Below are 17,303 nucleotides of genomic sequence, written 5' to 3' on the forward strand. Positions count from 1 at the left end.
GAAATTAAAAGTTTCTCATTTATTGGAATATATTGCTTATGGGTCTTTTTTAAAATAGAATTTTGAATATCGTGTCAATTTTTGGAGTATTTGCCGAATATTCTGCCTAACGCAGCGCTTTCAGCTCCCCATTAGCTTTGGACGGTGTATTTTTAGAGCTGAAGAAATGAAACACATGAGAAAAGATTTTTTACTAACCATTTTCAAACAGCTTTTTATTCACCATCCTCATGCTTCGAAGCAATTTGAATTAAAATCCATACTTTCACCAAAATCATTTCCAAAATGTTTCGCCTGAAACTTAAGTTATAGACTTTACACATTTCAACTTAAAATGTTTTCAAACAGCACTTGTCATGGAATTAAATCTAACGATTTTGTATACTGCAAATTCCTTTTTTTATTCAAGCAAAAAATTCAAATTAATACCTTTGAACTTTAACCCAATGAATCAAAGAAACGATAGGTTTTGAGAAGAGGAAAACATTTGTTTAGATATATTCACACATTATTTTAAAGATTCTAATTGAAGCATTGGGATGTTCTGATTTCAAAATTTCCTGAACATTGTTTGTGATGATCTGCGATTTCATTTAGGATTATGTAATATTTTTAAGATTTAATTACATTTAATTGAAAATCAGATTTTTTTAAATTTAATATATCGAAAAGAAATAATCTGTTCAGGCTTCGATGGTTTCAAGAATTCCTTTCAAATATGAAACACCGGGGCAAATGCAAACGAATATCACCACAGTTCAACTTTCATATTTTCTAAAAAAAATAATATTTTCAAAAAAAATATTAGCTATGTTGACAAAAAAAAATCGAAGTAGGGGAACATGCCCTATTATGCGCCACCTAAGCGAATTGCTGATTTCCCATGTACTCCACGTACAAATTGTGGTAAAAATGGGTGTAATTGTTGAAGAAAAGTGTTTTCTACAAATGCCTATGATTTTTTGTTACTCAAATTGCTATAGTTGCTTCAAAAACCTGATTTTTAAACAGCATTTTAAAAGCCACAGAACAAAACTGTGTTGCAAATACGCGCCGCTGTGTATTCAATACGCGCCTAGCAGCCGAACGCATCCGAAAGCAGCCGAAGACCGAAAACACACCAATACTTACAGACACTTTGACTGAAAAGAAAATCAAAATGGACTATTCAAAATTTAAAAAAAAAAGAAAAGTAGATTTTTTGGGCTGAATTAACGCTCAGAATATGGTTTTAGACTTTTTGTTCATTTTTAATGAAAATTGTCCTTTTTGAAAAATTAATGCTATTTTCAGCCTACTACGATTGGCGCGTTATAACGAGCGCATGGGCCGTGATAGAACATACCCATAAAAAGCATACCTTAGCGAGTTCAGTTTGATTTTTTAGCATAAAATCAAAGTATAGATTTTGCTCTATCGATGTGTCAGAAAATATTGCCTTATTCGTTTTTCCCTGCTTGGTGACACCTTATTGAAATTGTTTTAAAATTTAGATCGAAATGAAGAAAAACCTAAATTGGGAAATTATCACGACACAGGGGCATTTTAAGGAAAAATTCATACTTGCCATAACCAATCACAGCATTTAAAACAAATTGGTAATATTTTGCAGGCTTAAAATGTTTCAGATTCTTCAAAACAAGGGTGGCGCGTATTAGCCACATGGGGCGTTATATGAACTTTTCCCCTATACATTTGTCTCATTTATTGGGGCAAGTGAAAACACATATGGAGATCTTTTTCAGATGCGTCAGGGAAAAGACTGTAAAATGAACTCATTACTTGTTCTTGTTTGTCTGTTTTATCAATTTTCATTGATACATCCTAAGTATTTCTACGGAATAAATTAATGCTTGGTACTTCAATTTCACTGAATGCTGTTCAACCAAAAGACCTTGATTTACAAAGACCTTTATAATAATTTTTAATATCCGCTTCAGATTCAACACTCGGGATATCCTTTCTGGCCATTTTGGAAATGAAATTCTTAAATTGTAGATGTTTCATAGCTAAATGGCGCGTTTTCACTTATTACACCTAAGAAATTAAAGGAATTAATATTTTTTTAACACTTTCAGGTCATATTAAAAGTTCATCATAAAAATCTGCTGCCCCTGGAAGATCAATCACGAAAAAACTTTTCAACAAAAAAGTGAATCAAAAGTCTCTTCTATATAGCCAAAATATGTATAACAAAAATACACTTTTCATGTTAAGTTTGTACTTGAATTGTGTGTAAACAAACAGTAAACGTGTAAACAATTTTTTGGTGAATGATTTAAAAAAAAGAGTTAAGTTTATTTAATCAATTTTTATTGGGCCAAACAATTTTTAGATGAAGAAATAATGTATACATTTTATTTAAAATTGGATAGTTTGCACTTGCTCTAGTCTACTTTCTTAATTGAAAATTCTTCCGGAAAATTCATGTCCTCACTTTTTGTTATTAAAAAGTAGATTATTTTATTGATAACTTCAATTTACGTTTGCGAAAAAATCAAATAGTTCATTCGGCTTTTTAGAACTTCAATCCTATCTAATCTATTTCAAAGAACAGACTCTTGCTGAGAGATCGAATGACCAAGTTGGTTAAAATCCTGTATAAATAAACAAAATAGAATAGAATAGACTCTTGTTCAGTTAATGCGTCTAGCGTTCTAGGCGTATTGGATTCTACGAAATTGAATGTAAAGCTTCCCAATTTCTTATTTTCAAACGTCCGCAAAGTGTCAAACATTATTTCATATTTACCTTTACCAAATTCATATATTTTGGACAACCATTTCCTACTTAAATTAACACCAATTAAAAATGGTTTTAATATTTGAAATCGTTTATATGGTTTTGATTCTATCGATAAAATATCAATCCGTGTCACATCTAGGCGTCATTTATTACCATGTGCTGTGTACAATTAAGCAAGAAAAAAAAACACATCTAGGTTGCATATCGCTCCCACGTGCATAAGAAATAAAGGTACTTGGTTGATAAATAGGCGCCTAATTTTTAAATTTTTCCAGCGATCAATGAACAGTATGCTTTGGTTACTATTATCTTGGATCGACGTTTGCTAGCGACGCCTCGCCCATGGAGACGAAAAACAAACCCCTCGAAGAAAAGAAAATCTCTAAAAATGGAGCTTGACTTTTCAATTTCAGATTTTGGCCAAACAAATATTATATGTTTTATTCGATCTGCAGAATGTCAACCTGAGTCACATCTAGGCGTCATTCATAACCATGTGCTGTAGAAATGAGCTATGAATCAAGAACAAAAAAAATCACATCAAGGCTTAAATCGCCACCACTTGCATTGAAAATATGCTTGGTTGAGAAATACGCGCCAAAATATTCTCACTGATCAGTATGCTATGCCATAGTTACTATCTTCTAACGACGTCTGCTCGCGACGCCTCGACCTTGGAGACGAAAAACAAACCACCCAAAGGAAAATATATCTCGAAAAAATGGAAGCCATGACTTTTATTTCATTCAAAAAACTACAGATTTAATTATTACGGACAATTGATGCGACTTTCTGTTGTTTTTATTCGATATAAACCGATTCGCATGCCTACAGAATATTCTAAAAATAATTTCATTCGAATCGTTTGGGTCATTTCGGAGGAGTAGTACTACAAACACCGTTACCAGAGAATTTTATATAATAGATAGTGAGAGTGTGAGTTTTAAATGTTGTGCACGCTCGGCCATATTGAACCATTAATGTTTGAAAAATAACCATAATAGCAGTTTTGTGGATCAAGTCGTTTTATGAGTTTTCCCTGAAAACTCATAAAATGGGATTTCAAGGAGAACTTGCATTATGGTTATTTTTCAAACATGCTCTTCGCAGGTGAATATGGTTGAAAATCAACCGTTTTCAGAAAAAAGGGAACCAGATTCAATCCTCAAGGAATTTAACAAAAGTTTTTCAATTGAATTTGTATCTTAGCGCAAAATCTGTTTTATAAATGTTACCAAATTTATTAGTTACTTTGTAGAAAAAGAATCCGGTAATACATGATTGAATACAAAAAAAAATGAAGTTACAGTCGAAATGGAGTTTTTTCCGGTTCACTTTGCTTTAGTAGGAAAAGCCTCGACGAAAATGTGCATCGATGATCTTACTACAGAATTTCAGAATGACTTTCTGTCGCCATCCAGACCGATAAGGGTGTCGCAAATCATCAAAGCTCGCTTCGCACGTTGTAAATTTTCCGGATCAGCTCTTCCTAATGTAACTGCCGATTGATGGAAAAGATCCAAGTTTAATAAAGCTGACGCTTATCAGCTCTATCAAGACGGGTTATCTAGAATTTAGAACGGGGTTTTAATTTGAGACCAAAAATGATAAATTGGCGAATTACCTAAGCATTTCTACAGATTTTCTGGAACCCCACATCTAAGCACATAATTGTCAAGGATCCGACCTTCTAATTTTTGGTTGTGTCCCTCTTTGCTGCCATCGGTATACCGACCGGAACTCTGTTGACAAATCCCTCCTCAGTGTGACTTCTGCTGGGCTGCAGGTGTACATCAAACATTGAAAAGTTCCTAACGATTTAAGGTGAGCTTTGCGGAGCAGCATTTTTCCACTGCTGGACGAGCCGATGGCTTAACAGCCGGTGTTTATTTTGTTCTCGGGGATTACTATTTCCTATTACCACACGGTTTTTATAGCGAATGTTTGACCTAGATAACTAAAATGGATATTAGAGGTTATGTTATCAGCATTGATTTGTTTCCATACCGGTAATCACGTTTGTTCCGCCGGATCTGATGGCTTCTCAGATTTACTTCTCAATTCCTCGATTGTATACTAGTTCAGATTTAGCGGGAGGATTAAAATAAGGAAAACAACCAAGCCCGGATAGTTTAAACGCTGCCAAATGTACAAACTTTTTCGAAGCGTTCGGAAAACAACAACAGGGAAACTTTTTCCCGTTCGAGTTCAACCGTTTACTGCGATTTCGATTGGAACTCATGAAATGGTTAAAATTCAGCAATTGATCATGTTTAAAAAATAACAATTTCAGAAGTTCTTCAAGAAAAACCATAAAACGGTTCAAAAAAAGGCAGAAATGGTTAGAAAAAAATGAGCGTGTGTGTAAACCGGGGAATAAATCTAAAATAAAACAATCAAATTTCAAAACAACTACTGCTGTTTTCTTATTACCTCGTTGTTATTCTAGGGCAGTGGTTTTCAAACTTTTTTCCCTCGCACCCCCTTTTGCTGGATTTTCGAGCTCAACGCCCCCTTTCCTAAGATAAAAATTTGAAAAAAATACTAAATAGAATCGTTAAAAAGTTTTTTGCATTATGATGTAAGACCAAACAAAACAATTCTGTCAAATTATTTTCAATATTGAATATAAGTAGGGCTATCATAGAAAAATAACAATGTTTTTTAATGAATTCTCATTTTTGTTTAAAAGCGCCGATGTGGTCTAGCGGATAGGTTGGCGCGAGTCTGGTTTTGGTATACTAGGCGTACTGGGTTCGATTCCCGGTATCGACAAGAAAACTTTTGGGTTCGTATCCCATAAGTGGCCGACAGGTAAGAGGTGTTTCCTCATATAGCTGACTATATAATAAGAATGTTCAATCAGTTGCCAGCTGGCCAGGTATATACACGGATGCCGGAATACCTGTAAGTAAACTAGCCCACCTGATTGAGTCGTTCTTCCAAAATATACCTCACATCAACACAAGGCATTGTGCGGCTGCAAAACGTATCCGGAGGTTCCTGACGACCACACGAAAGAAATGAAACTGATCTTTTCAAAGAAAGCAGATCGAAGGTTCTTAGGTTACAGCGATGCAGGTTGAGCAAACGATCCGGATTTAAAACGTTCTATCACCGGATTCGTTTCCTTCAATCCGGCAGACCGATAACATGGAGCTGTAGAAAACAAATCACGGTGGCGTTGTCAAGGTCCGAGGCGGAAAACATGGCGGTTTCTACTGCTACACAGAAAGCGATCTGGTGGAAGGGAATGTGGAAAGAGCTGATCGGAGATTCACACCCGGTGACAATCTACTGCGATAACAAGAGTACCATCTGCCTTGCCGAAACTGAAGTTGAGTATTCACAGCGTAGCAAACATCATCCGACATCATTTCGTGCGCGAGAAAGCTGCTGACAAGTCTCTCTAGCTGGAACATATTGGATCCAAACATATTGGCCTTTTTTTCTATAATGCCCTTTTTTCTATAATGGCAGGATGCCAAATCCGGCCGAAATAGCACAGACAAGTCATGTTTCTTCAGGAAAGGCAGCAAAAACTTTTGAAAACAATCTTTGACATAAATGTCACTGAAAAAGTCGCTATTCAAGCCACAGGTACAGATAGCTTGCTAAACGAGATAGTTTCAAGCAATACATAAAATAAAAAATTTATTACGTTATCAGCTTCAGTACAATCAATCATTCAGATTTCAGATTGAGATGTCAGAAAATGAATCATTCAGACATTATTCTAGGATAATTGTCACGAAAATCATAGATTTCATTAGTCCTGCAGTAGATACTTCTGATCTGAATGAAAAGTGGCCAATTTGAGTTACAATTTTAGAAAAATCACGATTACAAAATCTCGATAACCCACCAAAACGAGGAGGAGTTCGAAAAATGACAATAAAGATGTGAGTTTTATTACCTACAATATACAGTATCGTTCATAATTGTATAGAAATTGGAAGCACGCGCGCTGCCACTTTGAGTTTGAACTTCCATAACTTTTTTCACTGATGATATTTTTTTTATCAAATTCTCTGCGTAAGATAGATCAACTATCACACTGTTATTTCACAAAATTAGAGCTTTCTGAAGTTTGTGTGGCCTGAGATACAGTAATTCTACGAAAATCAAACTTTTTGGACTTTTACCATTCAAACTGCCATATCAGAAACTACGCTACTCTTTTTATTGAAATTTTGCAGAATGATTGATGAAATATTCAGATGTCTGAAATTTTTGAAAAATTCTATCGATGGGAGCAAAAGTTACACAAGGTACAATTCTTCAGACATGAACTTAAAAATGCGATTTCTATAGAATTTTGGACGAATTATGAGAACAATATCTTTTCCATCCACAAATCAGTCAAAAAAATTCTGACAAAAGCTATTATCAATTCAGCTGAATTCAAAGGAATCTTCGACTACTTTGAAATCATAGTTTCATTCAGCTAAGAGGTTCTTCAAACCTTATTATTAGTCTCCAAATTAATTTTACCAAGTAAGTCGGTTGAAAAAAAAAACAATTTTGATTTTAACAATTTTTTTTTTAAATTTTGTTTCAGGCCCAGGATGGCGTTTTCCGCGCAAGTCTCGAAAATTATCCTACTGGAAACGGCGAAGCAGCAGCATCAATTGAGTACATTGCATTGGTTTAAATAAAAACATATGTCTCTATTTGTTGGGAACCGCCGAGCAGCTAACACCTATCGAATAACTTGCAAGCGGGCACCAATAAAGTTTAGCTGAGACGTCTGAAGGTTTCACCAGGGTGGGTACAGTAGGGTGGGTACATATTGAGGAAAAGTAGGCAAGGGGTACCAAAGAAGAACACACCTGAAGCTTTACACGCCTTGGGTTTCACCTGTCATTTGTATTGCAAAATTGTTGCGTAGTTAACAAGTGCAGCCATTGAATTAAACATTGTTCCTACTTACTCTAATGCTTAAATCTAGTATCACAGATGAAAATTATCACAGATTGAGTTAAAGTTAATATTGTATGATCGACCGAGATTAGATTTGAGCGAGATCCATAAAGCGAGATTCAGGAAGGCAGTAAAATTCTGCACGAGGTTCGAAACTTATCTTTTGATCTACACACTAAAAATAGAAGATTTCAAAAATCGTTTCGTTCAAAGTCCGAACGGATGTAATATACGATTAAATTAAAAAAAAAAAAACATATGTCTTATTAAAAATAAAAAAGAAACACAATTCATTTAACTGCTCAAATTAATTTTTATTAATTTTTGAATCTACAATTTCCGACGTTCATGCGGAGCACTATTACGGTAAAAACAGCCATACGAATGATTGACTAAAAATTCCTGTTGGATTCTCGAAGCTGATGCGATCGCTAAATCAGCCATTTAAGCATTTGTGGCAACGTATAATCAGATTGTTGGCTTGATTGTATTTTCGGGTCAGAACCAAACAATCATATTTATATTCCTGTGGACGCGTAATATAACTGATAAATCTATATTTTTTATCCGTGAATAGAGGTCCCAGGTGATATTGTCAAGAAACAAGATTTTATTTATTTTTCAGGACATCACTAGACATATTAAAGAAGATTTTTAGAAAATAGCATAGCATAGCATAGCATAGGGCAGGGGTCGGGGAACTTTTTGAATCATTACCCCAAAACATTTTTATTTGTGTTGATATTACCCCATGACGAAGAACAAAAAAAACGAAATAGTATTTTTCATCTTCATATTATGCCCTTCATAACCCTCCCATGATAATTTCGATAAGAAAACAATAACCAAAACATTAATTCAAACATCATATATTAAGTTTCTTGATAAAAACCTAGTAATACATAACGATGATCATAGTCATAGAAGACGTTATATCAAATTAAAATCAACAGAGGGTTAACAATTTGTAAAATTGACTTCTGCATATGTCACTAAATTTTTTACTTTCGAAATAAATCCAAAAAATTCATAAAATTGCAAAATGAAAATATACACTTTTCACTCACAAAATATTCACTGTTACCCCCAAGAATTTCACTTTTACCCCATTCGGGGTAATTTACCCCGGTTCCCCGACCGCTGGCATAGGGTGACTACACACATCTTGCATTGGCTGATACACGAGGTACAACTAATGATCAATCCCGACACTAGATGCCAAAACAAGTATCTGGGTTCAATACTCGTTTCAAGTGCTGATATTGAGTATTAGTGTGGTACCACAATGCACACCGTGGCAAGTCAATGTAATCATAGAAGGGATGGTCTGAATCAGCAAAAAAAACTTTTCAGGTGCAGAGAACTCATACGACCCTACATACAGTGGATGCTGTTTTCAGACAGGAGAGGGGAGGGTTTATGTTTACGGGAAATCCTACTTGGCAAATAGGATTGATGAAAAATAATGTTATGATTTATAAATAAATATAAAAATAAACAAATAAATACAAAAACAATGGAACGAGCTCACCAATTTTGTGATGTATCCAGCTGAGTTCATGGGGGCCTTTTTAAGATATGGAACCAACTGACCACCTTTCGCAACACTAAGGCTAATCCACGCACATTAAATAACATTTTATTTCTTCAAATTTTCACATTTTAAAAAAAAATTCGGTTCAATTTTCCTTAACCGAAAGAAAATTGACATGAGCAAAAAAACACAACCGCACTCCACCAAGGCTTGCTTAGATCCCTCCATATTAAAGAAGATCTTTAGAAAATCAGGATAAATTGAGAGTTTTTCAAAACGGTCTTCAAAAATCAGTACAAATCCTAAAAAACAGGACACCTGGCAAGCTGCGAAAAAATCACAGTGTGATGAAGCTTAGTTCATTTAGAAATGGGACAGTTACGAATGCGAGTATCTAAAAAACCATCCGTTTGATCGAAATAATGTCTACGAAGGAAATGAAGGTAATCTTATAATAATTCATGTAACAATCAAAAATTGAAATTGAAATTGAAAAATTAAAAAAAAATTATCGTTTTTTGTTAGAAAAATTTCTACTTTATTCTTGGTATCTCTCATCGGCCGGCGCACACTTGTTACTGTCATGATATTGATCAATTTTTCCAACTCATAATTGGGCGACTTTTTGATCCGAATGCCCTTAATTCCATTTACAGTCCGGAACCCATTGTAAGCGAAGGAAGCTCTCTGCCAACAAGAATACACATTGAAACAATCTCAGTATGAATAGTTTTTATCGTGGGACCTAGCCAACTCGGCATCCTCGTCAATCACAACATGCGGAATATCAACTAGGTCCAAGGAAAAAAATTCCATTCCAAATTCTCTAAATTTCAGGTATTTTATTCACATTCAAGCCTTATTGACTAGTGATTTTAAATCAAATCCACCCTGACTACAATTGCTACAATTATTTTTTTTTGTTTGGTTTATCAATTTTACCCGATCAGCCATATACAGTTTTGGTTTTATTATCAATAAAATGCAATATCTTTGGGAATTCTGAAACGTTGTAATCCTCAGCAGTTGAATAAAAAAAACGAAACCACTCATCGCGTGTATCATAACGTTCTGCCAGCTAACCAGCCGATGCTTAATGTGTCCCAGTGTTGTTGTTGTTGTTTTTATTTTCTCTTTTGCTATGACCGAAGCGCGCATCTATTTTAAGCAGATAAATTGCGACTGTGATGTTCATTTTTAATGGTTTTTGGTCGGTCATTCAGATGAAACATTTACTCTAAAATTGCAAACATTTCAGCAGAAATTGGTTTTGGCTTTCATTACCTAAAGGTGGGACACACAGACATCTTTGAATTTTTAGTTGCGAATGCGATGGTTTCAAACGACTGGGGTTAGTCCGATTACCAAAAAAAAGTTGTTTTAGAATAAACTTCAGTTCTTCCAAGAAGTTCTTTCATTGAAATTAGTTATTATTGCATCTTCGAATCCTTAAACTTTATACAATTCACTAACTTTGAATCTGCACTAATCTAACCTGAAAATAAAAATTGATATATTTTGAAAGCCAAATCGCAGAGATCACGGATTGTCATCATGATCTGAAATTTGGTCCAACTTTGAAGTTTATCTATTTGTCCCAGATAATATTTTTCCAATTACAGCACTAGAGAGTTCACTTTTAGTTTTATTCATCCTGATTGTGGATGACATTTACATAGCATTGCAAAATTATTGTAATAAACTTATAGTGTTTTCGTTTATTGGCAGTGGCAACCTAGTTACCCACGAGTTTTGCCCTAACTGCTGTTATTATGTTCGTTTATTAATTCAGAAGTCCACTAGTTTTGCCCGAGGTTTGAACCTCAAGCAGGCGGTTGCACCCCGTAAAAGTTGTCAGTGCTGGGGGTAAGCATAAGGGTGAGTATAGCAACCATATATTTGCATCGTCCCTGGTAACGATTCTGTTTGTTTATTCAGAAAAAGTTTTGCCCCGCGCTAGTGGAGAAAAACGAAAACGGCATTAGTAAGTCAGAATACTTGAACATACTGTTTTTTTCTGTATACTAGGGTGGCAATGAATGTATGAGAAAAAATTCATGATCGAGTTTTAAAAACTGACCGTATACATTTTGTAGATTGGCCCAAAAACCTAACCTGTGCAAAATTTTATCTCAATTAGACTTGATTTAGGGTTGTCTCAACGCGCTGAAAATTTCGATTTTTTTACCCTAAAAAATCACTAGAGGGTAGAGAAAAGAAAATCGAAAAAATCTAAATTTTAATTTTGTTGCCAAATGACTTTGAAATGCATGAAACGTTGAGATCTGGTGTTATCTCGAAAAAAACGTTTTGTCAAAAGTCAACTTTTGACTTGTCCGTTTTTTTTCGGAAAAAAACCCAGAAAGTCGATTTAAGACTAAAAAAAATATTTTTGGTACCAACAGATCTCGAAATTTAATGAATTTTCAAGTCGTTTGGCATAAAAATAAAAATTTCGATTTTCCGATTTTCCTTTGGTCCCCTTTTGGTGATTTTTGAGGGTAAAAAAACAAAACATCGAGAAGGTTAAGGCACCTCTTAATCAAGTGCGATTGAGCTGAAATTTTGCACAATCAGTTTTTTGGGAGCAATCCACAAAATGTATATAGTCGGTTTGCAAAATTCGACATGACCCATTTGGCTGCCACCCTAATGTATCTATAACATGCCACCTAAATAGGGCATTTGCACAGTGCATTAGTATTAGTAAGCCATTGGGCAAACAAAAGTGACAGCTTAATGCAAAATGAATACGATTCCAAGGAAGAAAGTTAGTTTTCGAATTTATTTATGAAAACTATCGGAAGTTTTTCAATAAGCAGCACATTTTAAAGAAGCCAGTGCATTTGTTTATTTGTTCGCAAATTTGTTTTCTGATTTCGAGTGAGGTGCTTTGAAAAAAATAAGATTCTGTGTATGATACGACTGTTTCCTGAGGATGCAGAGGAAAAATTGCTAAAGATCTTTATAAATTTCGCAACGAAAACACTTAGCATCATCTCCCGGGTTCGAAATTCTAAGAGATATACCCGAAAACTTTAACAAAAGATCTGGGGGAACCATTGAATGTATCTTTCAAACATAACAGTCATGTTTTTCCATTTTGTTCTGCTAGTTTCTGCACTGCTACTCAATCAAATATTCACCGAATTGATTCAACTTGTTAGCAAATGATTAGAAATTTGCTTATTGGCACTTTTTTTTAAGAAAAGGCGCATTCATTTAAGTTTAAAACAACATTTTAGCAAAATTTTCCCTTTTTTCGCATATAAAAACCATTGATGTGTGCCCAACAGACCTCTTGTATGTGTGTGTAGCAAAAGCCCTATAGCAAACTACCATGAAGTTTTTAAATTAAAAAAAATCATCCACAGCCATAAATTACTGAATGGAAATTTATCCCTTCGTTATTACATTAGGCTGTCTAGAACAATGACTATGACTACGAACAATATTCTCAATGAATTGTAGCAGAGAAAACGACAAACGGAAACCTCACATCCAAATTTAATTGAAAACATACCCGAATGGGAAAGGTCAAGCCCCGGGATGTAAACTATTTCCTAATGGGATATGGTTTGGTGGTTAGTTGATAGATACATATGTACATAGATATGTGTACATTTAAAATGGCAAACTAAGAAAAACAAGAATCACTGAGAAAATACAAATCACACTCGAACGCCTGTGATAGTTGGGAGCAGCTCAGCTAAACACGATTTTCGGTTTGTTTAGGCCTGTGTAGCATTATTATTACGTTTAGATTTAAAACACACGAGATGCATCTCATCTCGGGAAAACGCCAACCGCCATGCCGATCGTAGGATCGCATCGTGTACTTCTCAGGGTCGTTCAAACCAAACCAAACCAAACCAAAGCAAAAAAACGCAAAACACATGCCGCGCACCATTTAGTTTCGCGTGTGTACATTTATTTATTTACCTACATTTTCAGTGATATTTGTGTACTATTTAGAACTAGGGTTTGTTTGTTATTTCGTGGAATGTATTTTGTCAGTTCAAATCGCATGGAAGCAGAGAAAATTGGGCCGCATCGTTGATGGATATCGTAAATTTGGATATAATATTTTCTCAAATTAGATCAATATGCAACAAAATAGTTTCACTGGGATAGCGTTGAGGATAAAAGTGCTGACAAAAACTTTTTGAAAAAAATATTTTAGTATTGATAGCAAAGTTATTTTTCTTAACGAAAAAAAATACACATTCCCAGCCAAAGATTACAACACTTACTGTTCAGCAACCACGATGAAATACTAGAGTCTTTACACGGCAAAATTTCAGAATAAACATTTTGCACGCATTTTGCAGGAACACGATTTGAAAAGAAACAATATTCACAAGTTTATAAACGTATATTAAAACCTCGGACTCTACTGACCGAGTAATCTAACGGGGTTTACCTGCCGGTGGGAAGGACCAAATATTAAAACCTCGGACTCTACTGGCCGAGCAATCTGTCGCTTCCGGACGTTTCCGCTGAGGTAAGTTTAAATTTCGGACCGTGATTGGAAAAGCAGTATTTTACAAAAGAACTCCTTGATTTATTTGAACGAGCAAAAAACACGTGTGAATTTTCTTCTCTCTGACGTACAAGTGAAAATTTTATTCAAATCTGTCACTGCCTGCTATGATCAAATCTCGTTGTCGGCAACAACGTACATAACATTTCAGAGAATTAAACGTACGGTTGAGTTTGCATTATTTATTATGCATTCAGAAAAAATCCAAAATATGAGCGCTAATATCATAGCAGCTTTGCCTACTAGCGACACGTCGCATACGTCGCGACGTTGAAAATACAAACGACGCACCGCAAGTTTCCTAGGAGACCTGGAGCATGCGATTGATGCCCTAAGGAAAATATACAATAAATTACATAAACATTGTTCGAGTACTACATCGAAATCGCCTACTGGACTGAAAAAGAAAAACAAACCTGCGAATGACAGAAATTTCGCTAGTAAAAAAGCGTCGCTAATCCTACTGTCGCTATTCGGTTTGGTGCTATACACATAATACACAGACACAGACAGACTAAATTTGGCACACCACGAAGAAGTGCAACAGAGTGTAATAACTACATATTCCTTCAACATCTGAAGCTAATTTAATTGAAAGGAGTTCTTCCTAATTTTTCTATCAATTTCAACCTCAAGAATACATATAGTTATTGATAACTCCATACCTTATTGGTGATAAACACGTGCCGTAAACATATGGTTTTTTTTTATTTTGGAGCGATATACGGTACTGAACAAAATATGTACCCACTTGCTATCAAAACTTTTAAATTCCTGTACTTTTTGTTGAATTAGAAATATCCACTCGAAATATTCTGATGAATTGTAGTATTTTTATTGAAGTGTTCGTTCGCATTGCAAGATTTCCTCTTGTGGGGCGAACCACGCTTGGCCTACTAATGTGGATTCAACTCTATCTGTATCTACCACTTCATAGTAGTTGGCCCGTGCTGAACGAAAATTTGATACGTGATGATAATGCTTCTGAATAAATTCTTCCCCCATCATTTTCACCATCTTTTATTTCTTCTAAATTTCATAATCTTAAGATGCTCCGAATTCAAAAATTGTTATCCTCCGATAAAATTTTTCGATCAAAACACCCGTGAGAGAGATTTTCATCCGCGAGAACACTATACCAGTGCTAATCAATTTCCATTTTGCTCTCGATAAGTTGTGCATTCCGATTCAAATGTATCATATCTTTTAACGTGAGGGATAAGTCCTCGCTCCCGGACGAAGAAAATTTCCAGGGGACTGAGATAAATGGAGAATCATCGTCAATGATCGAACAAATTTTGCAGCCAATGATTGAATTTGTTATAATTTGTTGCAATTTGTTAGAGGGAATTAGAAGGTTTCAGTTAAAATGAGGGAAACCGGTGCTCAGAGAGAGTGAAAATGTGCTAATTGTTGCAAATTGCTACGATTTGTTAAGCAGTTGTGGAATTTTGATCATTACCTTTCCAAATGCAAAGAATTCTCTCTCCACTGCAATCCCTTGAAAATTTCTCACCATTTTGTATGAATTTAAGAGCGCGGAGCAGAGATGCCAAAGTGCCTGATTTTTGAGGATTTGCCTGATTTTTCGAGGCTCAGCCTGACAACCTGATAAGCAATTGAAAATCCCTGATTTTGAAAATATGCTTGATTTATGCGAATGTGATGAAAAATGGGTAGTAAGGAACTGGATTAGGTACTATTGCTGAAGTTAAAAAGTGATAATGTGGCTGAATCAAAGCAATCGAAAGATTGCATTTGATCCTCATTTAAAAAAGTGAATCTTTCGATTGCTTTGATTCAGTAGAATTATTCAACCAAGTAGGCGTGCAACACATATTAGAGTGAAAATGCCTGATTTTTATTTCACCAGTTCTCTGAATTAAAAAAAAAATGTTGGCAACCCTGGCGCGGAGTGTCAGAATGTACGCAAATAGCTGGAAAAGCAATCTCTGTGCGTTTGTTTTCTTGCTTGCTTCCAATTTTGTCGGAGAATATTCTCAGAACCAGCCTTGCCAGCGAAAAAAAGATCAAGGGATAAAAAATGCCATTGTTGTCACCGCTGGCATCCTTCGACCGAACAGCGACGCCGCCGAACCAGTGAGCGCGGCGAAGTTCTGCCGCATTTGTCAAAGTGACAGAATCGACGGTTGGTATATGACAACGTTTTTTCACTAGTCGAAGAGAACGTTAGTAAAATTGTTTTTCCGAAGCGCTAATATAAAATTAGAATTTTTTAGTCGCGAATAAGTGAGGTTTTCGTGTGAAGCAGTTATATTTTCGCTACTGTATCGTAAGTAATACGAAATATTGTTATTGAGTCATTTTTATTATCAAAATTGTATTTAGGCGAGCGTAGCAGAAGGCTAACTGTGCCACATTGTTCGGGCAAAAAGCTGGGGAAGAAACCCTTTAATACTCGTGGTTTTATAGATCCGGAAGTCGTTTAGATCGTAAATCAAGATAATTTCTTGTTAGCTCAACTGTTATTTATAAAGAATTTTATACCTTTAGGCGAGCCTAGTAGAAGGCCAATTGAACCAAGATTGTTCGGCCAAATCCAAGGAGGAAAACCATTTGTTGTAAGTGGTAAAATTTATCTAAACTTTCGTCTAACTAATAAATTCGATCTTTTTAGTTTGAGCTTCTAATGCTCTACTACTACACAGCAAAAAATTTCTAAAAGTACACGGAATCTAAAACACGAGTGATCTATTTTTTCTTGAGTGTAATTACAAAAAGATGTAATTTTAAACTTCTTTCGATGTAATATTATTCTATTTTCTAAAATTGAATAGAAATAAACTGTTTTGATTTAATTTTACACTGCATCATGCAAAAATCAACCGGTCAACAAAATTTATATCACAAACAGTGTAAAATTATATCTGTTTGATTTAAAATTGAATGCAAATATTTAAATTGTGCCTTTTTATATTTCAAGTTAGTTTGCGCGTCGGGCACAAAGTAAACAAGTCGGAAAATTATTCGGAAACGAGTCATTCAAAGGCGTAGCTACAGGAACACTTAAAGAGTCTTTAAAGTAGTAAGTTTATGAGACGTGAAATAAAGAATATGGTTGAAACTGATAAGTTTTCTCTCCATAACAGCAAGGTCAGATTTTTCGCAGCGGCTGATATCCAGCCAGTGATTATCCGGAGAAACTTTTGTCAGAACAATTCGAGTGTGCAGGATGCTGACCGAAAAATTATGATTTCCGGAACCATTCGAGGATGCTGATCATGCTGATTCGAAAAACATCCCCGTGCTGGGAATCATCGGATGCAACAACAATATCAGCCTGACGCTTTCCGAATGATTTTTATGTTCAGTTTTGTAAATAAATGTGAATTAAAAATGATACATGCGGCGTATTTATTCAAGACAAAAGCAAAAACCTTAATATTTAGAAAAAATATCATTATTTACGATAATAAATTTTAAAATTTACATGCCTGTGTATTTTTACACGATGGCTTTTGTGATCCAATCTCGTGCATTGATTTCGATCTAAATTTACACGCCTCAAAAATTACATCCTCGAAAAAAATACACCGT

The 17,303-nt window shown here is 35.0% G+C and overlaps 1 protein-coding gene across 6 annotated transcripts in view; it reads right to left on the reverse strand.

The window, feature by feature from the left end:
• The window catches only part of LOC129741107 (rho guanine nucleotide exchange factor 7), an 86,463-nt gene that overhangs the window by 53,588 nt on the left and 15,572 nt on the right, over positions 1-17,303 (reverse strand). The gene's annotated exons all lie outside the window — the stretch shown is intronic.

This window comes from Uranotaenia lowii, chromosome 2 (assembly GCF_029784155.1).
Source record: "Uranotaenia lowii strain MFRU-FL chromosome 2, ASM2978415v1, whole genome shotgun sequence".
Classification (NCBI taxonomy): Eukaryota; Metazoa; Arthropoda; class Insecta; order Diptera; family Culicidae; genus Uranotaenia; species Uranotaenia lowii.